We start from the raw sequence: 12,143 nt of genomic DNA, 5'->3' as shown, positions 1-12,143 counted from the left end.
ATTTACAGCAAGTTTCATTTGATCAACTAAAGGCAGTGCCAGTCCACGGCATAAGCAAATAAACAGCTGCTTATGTGGAAGAAAAAATAAACATACCATAACAGAGAAATGTAGATATATTTAGATATCTAAATAACTTATTTGGTTTTAATTTGTAGGCGACGGTTGCTCATTAGTTCCTGTGTTTTAAAAAAACAACTAATTCAAGTTTAGTATCACCACACTTTAGTGCTTCACTCTGAATGAACGAGAAAGTAATTACTAATAATTAATACATTTTACTAATTTACTAATCCTATTTTACTGCCCTCTAATGCAGTGTTTCCATAATGGCACAGTTCAGTACGGTTTAGAACGGTAAAACCTTGGTCAGAACTACATTTAGTTGCACTCGATGGCTGTGTCAGCGAGATACGTAAGCGTGACATTGTACCAGTGCAGCAACAACATCAAACAATGACGCAGAAGCTGGTTTGGGGCTGTCAAGTGTTGTATGAGAATAGACTGCGTTTGAAGAAACACCAGTCACAGGGGAGTGACGCTTTTCTGTCGCCCAATCAATGGTGTGTCTAGCTCGACCTGCACTGTACCATACCATTACTCTGGTACCCCAAGGGGAGGTTACTGAAAAATGGGACGGTTGGGGGCAGTTATTTTGGTACTGTTCCTCATGGAAACACTGGTTTGGTGTAAATAATACAACTATAATTAATGCAATGTTACATATGTATCCATAATAGTCAAGCACCACATATCAAATTCATCGTAAGGCCCCATAAAGGCTTGGACCGGCCCTGTCCAAAGACCTCTCATTTCAGTGATGGCTGCTTTCTTTCAGGAGAAACATTGAATTAGGGTCAGTCGAGGAAATTTATCCTGCAAATACGCCACAGAAACACACAGTTTATATATGGTTTAAAATGTTAAAATCTCAAAAATGATGATAACAATAATAATCTGCCTCCACAGTGAGGCCACATTTAGTGAAGCTGCAGCAGCAGCAGCAGGAGCAGTCTTTGTTCAGGCCTGAGCTGCTGCTGCTGCTGCTGCATGTGTTACAGTGTTACTCTGCATCATCTTCATCACCTTCATCTTCATGAATGATCTTCACAGGATGAAGAGCAGAGAGTGTGATCCCTCTCTTGGCATTCACCGCGTGCCTTAATTGTATGGCTAATAAATCAAGGTCCGCTGTGAACACGAGGAGTGGTAATCCCGAGTTATTAATCTGACACAAACACACAATCAAAAAAACAAACAAAAAAACCCCACATAATTTCACGCGCCTCCGTGGGCGCCATTGCGATTCATGACCTGTAATCTCATTTCTATCATTAATAAGACTCGAATAAAGCAAGCTGCATCACACAGAGACGACGCTCTCCTCTGAAGTGAAGGACATTCCGCTGTCTCCAGCTCCAGATGCGCGTATGTGTATGTCTTCATTCAGCAGCAGTTTAATCTCATCCCCCCACGTCCACGGAACATCCGTGCCTCACTCCAATGACGGATCCGTGGAGACCAAACACTGCAAGCGTCCACTGCAGTGCTGGTGTAGCAGGAAACGGACAGGCCCCTCATCATGATGATGACGATGATGTGTCCACTTCGACTCCCAGATTTAAATGTCTCAAAGAAAAGTATGTCCACTGGGTTTTCCAGTTATTAGACATTTCTTCACATCAAATCGACTCGTCCCGATTTCATGCGCCGATCCCTCATAGGCTACGAGAGACGACGTCATGACGTGAATCCACCCACGTCCTCCCCATCTCTGGAACATAATCATCAGAGGAAAGAAGAATGCATTTCCATGTTACAATTATGAGACACTAAGTCATCATTTCGATTTAGTATTTCATAATTTGTGTGTGCCTTACTATACTGTGACTTTTTTGTGTTTTTTTGGACGTCTTACTATACTATGACTTTTTGTGTCTTTTTGGACGTCTTACTATACTATGACTTTTGTGTCTTTTTGGGCGTCTTGGACGACATACTAACCTATGACTTTTTTGTCAAATTTTGGACGACATACTAACCTATGACTTTTTTGTAACATTTTGGACGACATACTAAAGTATGACTTTTTTGTCAAATTTTGGACGACATACTAACCTATGACTTTTTTGTAACATTTTGGACGACATACTAAAGTATGACTTTTTTGTAAAATTTTGGACGACATACTAACCTATGACTTTTTTTGTCACATTTTGGACGACATACTAACCTATGACTTTTTTGTCACATTTTGGACGACAAACTATACAATGACTTTTTTGTCAAATTTTGGACGACATACTATACTATGACTTTTTTGACTGTTTTTGGACGACATACTATACTATGACATTTTTGACTGATTTTGGACGACATACTATACTATGACATTTTTGTCACATTTAAGACGACATACTAACCCATGACTTTTTTGTCAAATTTTGGACGACATACTAACCTATGACTTTTATGTCAAATTTTGCACGACATACTGATCTATGACTTTTTTGTCACATTTTGGACGACATACTAACCTATGTCTTTTTTATCACATTTTGGATGATATACTAACCTATGACTTTTTTGTCACATTTTGGACGACATACTAAAGTATTACTTTTTTGTCACATTTTGGATGACAAACTATACTATGACTTCTTTGTCATATTTTGGACGACTTTCTAACCTATGACTTTTTTGTCACATACTGTAAAAATGTCGTATAGACATACTATACTATGACATTTTTGACTGATTTTGGACGACATACTATACTATGACTTTTTTCACGGATTTTGGACGACATACTATACTATGACTTTTTTGACTGATTTCGACGACATACTATACTATAACTTTTTTGACTGATTTTGGACGACAGACTATACTATGACTTTTTTGATTGATTTTGGACGACATACTATACTATGACATTTTTGACTGATTTTGGACGACATACTATACTATGACTTTTTTGACTGATTTTGGATGACATACTATGACATTTTTGACTGATTTTGGATGACATACTATACTATTACATTTTTGACTGATTTTGGACGACATACTATACTATGCCATTTATGGTTGATTTTTGGACGACATACTATACTATGACATTTTTGGTTGATTTTGGACGACATACTATACTATGACATTTTTGGGTGATTTTGAACGACATACTGTCGTCCAAAATCAGTTTTTTGTCAAATTTTGGACAACATACTAACCTATGACTTTTATGTCAAATTTTGCACGACATACTAATCTATGACTTTTTTGTCACATTTTGGACGACATACTAACCTATGTCTTTTTTGTCACATTTTGGATGATATACTAACCTATGACTTTTTTGTCACATTTTGGACGACATACTAAAGTATTACTTTTTTGTCACATTTTGGACAACAAACTATACTATGACTTCTTTGTCATATTTTGGACGACTTTCTAACCTATGACTTTTTTGTCACATACTGTAAAAATGTCGTATAGACATACTATACTATGACATTTTTGACTGATTTTGGACGACATACTATACTATGACTTTTTTCACGGATTTTGGACGACATACTATACTATGACTTTTTTGACTGATTTCGACGACATACTATACTATAACTTTTTTGACTGATTTTGGACGACATACTATACTATGACATTTTTGACCGATTTTGGACGACATACTATACTATGACATTTTTGACTGATTTTGGACGACATACTAAACTATGACTTTTTTGTCACATTTTGGACGACATACTATACTATGACATTTTTGACTGATTTTGGACGACATACTATACTATGACTTTTTTGACTGATTTTGGACGACATACTATACTATGACTTTTTTGACTGATTTTGGACGACATACTAACCTATGACTTTTTTGTCAAATTTTGGACGACATACTAAACTATGACTTTTTTGTCACATTTTGGACGACATACTATACTATGACATTTTTGACTGATTTTGGACAACATACTATACTATGACTTTTTTGACAGATTTTGGACGACATACTATACTATGACATTTCATGTGAATTTGGGACAGAATGCCACTTTTACAGTTGGCTGAGTGGTTTGTGACGCTCCCATTCAGAACCAGCCTATAAGGGACACTGTTTCGAATCCCACCGCTTACAGGTAACTAAAACAATTTTGGGTCATTTTGGACGACATACTAAACTATGACTTTTTTGTAAAATTTTGGACGATATACTAAACTATGACTTTTTTGTCACATTTTGGACGACATACTATACTATGACATTTTTGACTGATTTTGGACAACATACTATAATATGACTTTTTTGACTGATTTTGGACAACATACTATAATATGACTTTTTTGACAGATTTTGGACGACATACTATACTATGACTTTTTTGACAGATTTTGGACGACATACTATACTATGACTTTTTTGACTGATTTTAGACGACATACTATACTATGACTTTTTTGACAGATTTTGGACGACATACTATACTATGACTTTTTTGACTGATTTTGGACGACATACTATACTATGACATTTTTGACTGATTTTGGACGACATACTATACTATGACATTTTTGACTGATTTTGGACGACATACTATACTATGACATTTTTGACTGATTTTGGACGACATACTATACTATGACTTTTTTGACTGATTTTGGACGACATACTATACTATGACATTTTTGACCGATTTTGGACGACATACTATACTATGACATTTTTGACTGATTTTGGACGACATACTATACTATGACATTTCAGGTGAATTGGGACAGAATGCCACTTTTACAGTTGGCTGAGTGGTTTGTGACGCTCCCATTCAGAACCAGCCTATAAGGGACACTGTTTCGAATCCCACCGCTTACAGGTAACTAAAACATTTTTGACTGATTTTGGACGACATACTATACTAAGACATTTTTAGGTGATTTTGGACGACATACTAACCTATGACTTTTTTGTCAAATTTTGGACGACATACTAAACTATGACTTTTTTGTCACATTTTGGACGACATACTATACTATGACATTTTTGACTGATTTTGGACGACATACTATACTATGACTTTTTTGACTGATTTTGGACGACATACTATACTATGACATTTTTGACTGATTTTGGACGACATACTATACTATGACTTTTTTGACAGATTTTGGACGACATACTATACTATGACATTTTTGACTGATTTTGGACGACATACTATACTATGACTTTTTTGACTGATTTTGGACGACATACTATACTATGACATTTTTGACTGATTTTGGACGACATACTATACTATGACTTTTTTGTCAAATTTTGGACAACATACTAAACTATGACTTTTTTGACAGATTTTGGACGACATACTGTACTATGACTTTTTTGACAGATTTTGGACGACATACTATACTATGACTTTTTTGTCAAATTTTGGACAACATACTAAACTATGACTTTTTTGACAGATTTTGGACGACATACTATACTATGACTTTTTTGACAGATTTTGGACGACATACTATACTATGACTTTTTTGACAGATTTTGGACGACATACTATACTATGACTTTTTTGATTGATTTTAGACGACATACTATACTATGACTTTTTTGGACGACATACTATACTATGACTTTTTTGACTGATTTTGGACGACATACTATACTATGACATTTTTGACTGATTTTGGACGACATACTATACTATGACTTTTTTGACTGATTTTGGACGACATACTATACTATGACATTTTTGACTGATTTTGGACGACATACTATACTATGACATTTTTGACTGATTTTGGACGACATACTATACTATGACTTTTTTGACTGATTTTGGACGACATACTATACTATGACATTTTAGGTGAATTTGGGACAAAAAGCCACTTTTACAGTTGGCTGAGTGGTTTGTGACGCTCCCATTCAGAACCAGCCTATAAGGGACACTGTTTCAAATCCCACCGCTTACAGGTAACTAAAACAATTTTGGGTCATTTTGGACGACATACTATACTATGACATTTTTGACTGATTTTGGACGACATACTATACTAAGACATTTTTAGGAGATTTTGGACGACATACTAACCTATGACTTTTTTGTCAAATTTTGGACAACATACTAAACTATGACTTTTTTGTCACATTTTGGACGACATACTATACTATGACATTTTTGACTGATTTTGGACAACATACTATACTATGACTTTTTTGACAGATTTTGGACGACATACTATACTATGACTTTTTTGACAGATTTTGGACGACATACTATACTATGACTTTTTTGACAGATTTTGGACGACATACTATACTATGACTTTTTTGATTGATTTTAGACGACATACTATACTATGACTTTTTTGGACGACATACTATACTATGACTTTTTTGACTGATTTTGGACGACATACTATACTATGACATTTTTGACTGATTTTGGACGACATACTATACTATGACATTTTTGACTGATTTTGGACGACATACTATACTATGACATTTTTGACTGATTTTGGACGACATACTATACTATGACATTTTTGACTGATTTTGGACGACATACTATACTATGACATTTTTGACTGATTTTGGACGACATACTATACTATGACATTTCTGGTGAATTTGGGACAGAATGCCACTTTTACAGTTGGCTGAGTGGTTTGTGACGCTCCCATTCAGAACCAGCCTATAAGGGACACTGTTTCGAATCCCACCGCTAACAGGTAACTAAAACAATTTTGGGTCATTTTGGACGACATACTATACTATGACATTTTTGACTGATTTTGGACGACATACTATACTAAGACATTTTTAGGTGATTTTGGACGACATACTAACCTATGACTTTTTTGTCAAATTTTGGACGACATAGTAAACTATGACTTTTTTGTCACATTTTGGACGACATACTATACTATGACATTTTTGACTGATTTTGGACGACATACTATACTATGACTTTTTTGACTGATTTTGGACGACATACTATACTATGACATTTTTGACTGATTTTGGACGACATACTATACTATGACTTTTTTGACAGATTTTGGACGACATACTATACTATGACTTTTTTGACTGATTTTGGACGACATACTAACCTATGACTTTTTTGTCAAATTTTGGACGACATACTAAACTATGACATTTTTGACTGATTTTGGACGACATACTATACTATGACTTTTTTGACTGATTTTGGACGACATACTATACTATGACATTTTTGACTGATTTTGGACGACATACTATACTATGACTTTTTTGTCAAATTTTGGACAACATACTAAACTATGACTTTTTTGACAGATTTTGGACGACATACTATACTATGACTTTTTTGACAGATTTTGGACGACATACTATACTATGACTTTTTTGACAGATTTTGGACGACATACTATACTATGACTTTTTTGACAGATTTTGGACGACATACTATACTATGACTTTTTTGATTGATTTTAGACGACATACTATACTATGACTTTTTTGGACGACATACTATACTATGACTTTTTTGACTGATTTTGGACGACATACTATACTATGACATTTTTGACTGATTTTGGACGACATACTATACTATGACTTTTTTGACTGATTTTGGACGACATACTATACTATGACATTTTTGACTGATTTTGGACGACATACTATAATACTATGACATTTTTGACTGATTTTGGACGACATACTATACTATGACTTTTTTGACTGATTTTGGACGACATACTATACTATGACATTTTAGGTGAATTTGGGACAAAAAGCCACTTTTACAGTTGGCTGAGTGGTTTGTGACGCTCCCATTCTGAACCAGCCTATAAGGGACACTGTTTCGAATCCCACCGCTTACAGGTAACTAAAACAATTTTGGGTCATTTTGGACGACATACTATACTATGACATTTTTGACTGATTTTGGACGACATACTATACTAAGACATTTTTAGGTGATTTTGGACGACATACTAACCTATGACTTTTTTGTCAAATTTTGGACGACATACTAAACTATGACTTTTTTGTCACATTTTGGACGACATACTATACTATGACATTTTTGACTGATTTTGGACGACATACTATACTATGACATTTTTGACTGATTTTGGACGACATACTATACTATGACTTTTTTGACTGATTTTGGACGACATACTATACTATGACATTTTTGACCGATTTTGGACGACATACTATACTATGACATTTTTGACTGATTTTGGACGACATACTAAACTATGACTTTTTTGTCACATTTTGGACGACATACTATACTATGACATTTTTGACTGATTTTGGACGACATACTATACTATGACTTTTTTGACTGATTTTGGACGACATACTATACTATGACTTTTTTGACTGATTTTGGACGACATACTAACCTATGACTTTTTTGTCAAATTTTGGACGACATACTAAACTATGACTTTTTTGTCACATTTTGGACGACATACTATACTATGACATTTTTGACTGATTTTGGACAACATACTATACTATGACTTTTTTGACAGATTTTGGACGACATACTATACTATGACATTTCATGTGAATTTGGGACAGAATGCCACTTTTACAGTTGGCTGAGTGGTTTGTGACGCTCCCATTCAGAACCAGCCTATAAGGGACACTGTTTCGAATCCCACCGCTTACAGGTAACTAAAACAATTTTGGGTCATTTTGGACGACATACTAAACTATGACTTTTTTGTAAAATTTTGGACGATATACTAAACTATGACTTTTTTGTCACATTTTGGACGACATACTATACTATGACATTTTTGACTGATTTTGGACAACATACTATAATATGACTTTTTTGACTGATTTTGGACAACATACTATAATATGACTTTTTTGACAGATTTTGGACGACATACTATACTATGACTTTTTTGACAGATTTTGGACGACATACTATACTATGACTTTTTTGACTGATTTTAGACGACATACTATACTATGACTTTTTTGACAGATTTTGGACGACATACTATACTATGACTTTTTTGACTGATTTTGGACGACATACTATACTATGACATTTTTGACTGATTTTGGACGACATACTATACTATGACATTTTTGACTGATTTTGGACGACATACTATACTATGACATTTTTGACTGATTTTGGACGACATACTATACTATGACTTTTTTGACTGATTTTGGACGACATACTATACTATGACATTTTTGACTGATTTTGGACGACATACTATACTATGACATTTTTGACTGATTTTGGACGACATACTATACTATGACATTTTTGACTGATTTTGGACGACATACTATACTATGACATTTTTGACTGATTTTGGACGACATACTATACTATGACATTTCTGGTGAATTTGGGACAGAATGCCACTTTTACAGTTGGCTGAGTGGTTTGTGACGCTCCCATTCAGAACCAGCCTATAAGGGACACTGTTTCGAATCCCACCGCTAACAGGTAACTAAAACAATTTTGGGTCATTTTGGACGACATACTATACTATGACATTTTTGACTGATTTTGGACGACATACTATACTAAGACATTTTTAGGTGATTTTGGACGACATACTAACCTATGACTTTTTTGTCAAATTTTGGACGACATAGTAAACTATGACTTTTTTGTCACATTTTGGACGACATACTATACTATGACATTTTTGACTGATTTTGGACGACATACTATACTATGACTTTTTTGACTGATTTTGGACGACATACTATACTATGACATTTTTGACTGATTTTGGACGACATACTATACTATGACTTTTTTGACAGATTTTGGACGACATACTATACTATGACTTTTTTGACTGATTTTGGACGACATACTAACCTATGACTTTTTTGTCAAATTTTGGACGACATACTAAACTATGACATTTTTGACTGATTTTGGACGACATACTATACTATGACTTTTTTGACTGATTTTGGACGACATACTATACTATGACATTTTTGACTGATTTTGGACGACATACTATACTATGACTTTTTTGTCAAATTTTGGACAACATACTAAACTATGACTTTTTTGACAGATTTTGGACGACATACTATACTATGACTTTTTTGACAGATTTTGGACGACATACTATACTATGACTTTTTTGACAGATTTTGGACGACATACTATACTATGACTTTTTTGACAGATTTTGGACGACATACTATACTATGACTTTTTTGACCGATTTTGGACGACATACTATACTATGACTTTTTTGATTGATTTTAGACGACATACTATACTATGACTTTTTTGGACGACATACTATACTATGACTTTTTTGACTGATTTTAGACGACATACTATACTATGACTTTTTTGGACGACATACTATACTATGACTTTTTTGACTGATTTTGGACGACATACTATACTATGACATTTTTGACTGATTTTGGACGACATACTATACTATGACTTTTTTGACTGATTTTGGACGACATACTATACTATGACATTTTTGACTGATTTTGGACGACATACTATAATACTATGACATTTTTGACTGATTTTGGACGACATACTATACTATGACTTTTTTGACTGATTTTGGACGACATACTATACTATGACATTTTAGGTGAATTTGGGACAAAAAGCCACTTTTACAGTTGGCTGAGTGGTTTGTGACGCTCCCATTCTGAACCAGCCTATAAGGGACACTGTTTCGAATCCCACCGCTTACAGGTAACTAAAACAATTTTGGGTCATTTTGGACGACATACTATACTATGACATTTTTGACTGATTTTGGACGACATACTATACTAAGACATTTTTAGGTGATTTTGGACGACATACTAACCTATGACTTTTTTGTCAAATTTTGGACGACATACTAAACTATGACTTTTTTGTCACATTTTGGACGACATACTATACTATGACATTTTTGACTGATTTTGGACGACATACTATACTATGACATTTTTGACTGATTTTGGACGACATACTATACTATGACTTTTTTGACTGATTTTGGACGACATACTATACTATGACATTTTTGACCGATTTTGGACGACATACTATACTATGACATTTTTGACTGATTTTGGACGACATACTAAACTATGACTTTTTTGTCACATTTTGGACGACATACTATACTATGACATTTTTGACTGATTTTGGACGACATACTATACTATGACTTTTTTGACTGATTTTGGACGACATACTATACTATGACTTTTTTGACTGATTTTGGACGACATACTAACCTATGACTTTTTTGTCAAATTTTGGACGACATACTAAACTATGACTTTTTTGTCACATTTTGGACGACATACTATACTATGACATTTTTGACTGATTTTGGACAACATACTATACTATGACTTTTTTGACAGATTTTGGACGACATACTATACTATGACATTTCATGTGAATTTGGGACAGAATGCCACTTTTACAGTTGGCTGAGTGGTTTGTGACGCTCCCATTCAGAACCAGCCTATAAGGGACACTGTTTCGAATCCCACCGCTTACAGGTAACTAAAACAATTTTGGGTCATTTTGGACGACATACTAAACTATGACTTTTTTGTAAAATTTTGGACGATATACTAAACTATGACTTTTTTGTCACATTTTGGACGACATACTATACTATGACATTTTTGACTGATTTTGGACAACATACTATAATATGACTTTTTTGACTGATTTTGGACAACATACTATAATATGACTTTTTTGACAGATTTTGGACGACATACTATACTATGACTTTTTTGACAGATTTTGGACGACATACTATACTATGACTTTTTTGACTGATTTTAGACGACATACTATACTATGACTTTTTTGACAGATTTTGGACGACATACTATACTATGACTTTTTTGACTGATTTTGGACGACATACTATACTATGACATTTTTGACTGATTTTGGACGACATACTATACTATGACATTTTTGACTGATTTTGGACGACATACTATACTATGACTTTTTTGACTGATTTTGGACGACATACTATACTATGACATTTTTGACTGATTTTGGACGACATACTATACTATGACATTTTTGACTGATTTTGGACGA

This window comes from Solea solea, chromosome 11, assembly GCF_958295425.1.
Source record: "Solea solea chromosome 11, fSolSol10.1, whole genome shotgun sequence".
In the NCBI taxonomy this organism is placed as follows: Eukaryota; Metazoa; Chordata; class Actinopteri; order Pleuronectiformes; family Soleidae; genus Solea; species Solea solea.
Note: the sequence above shows the minus strand (reverse complement) of the source record.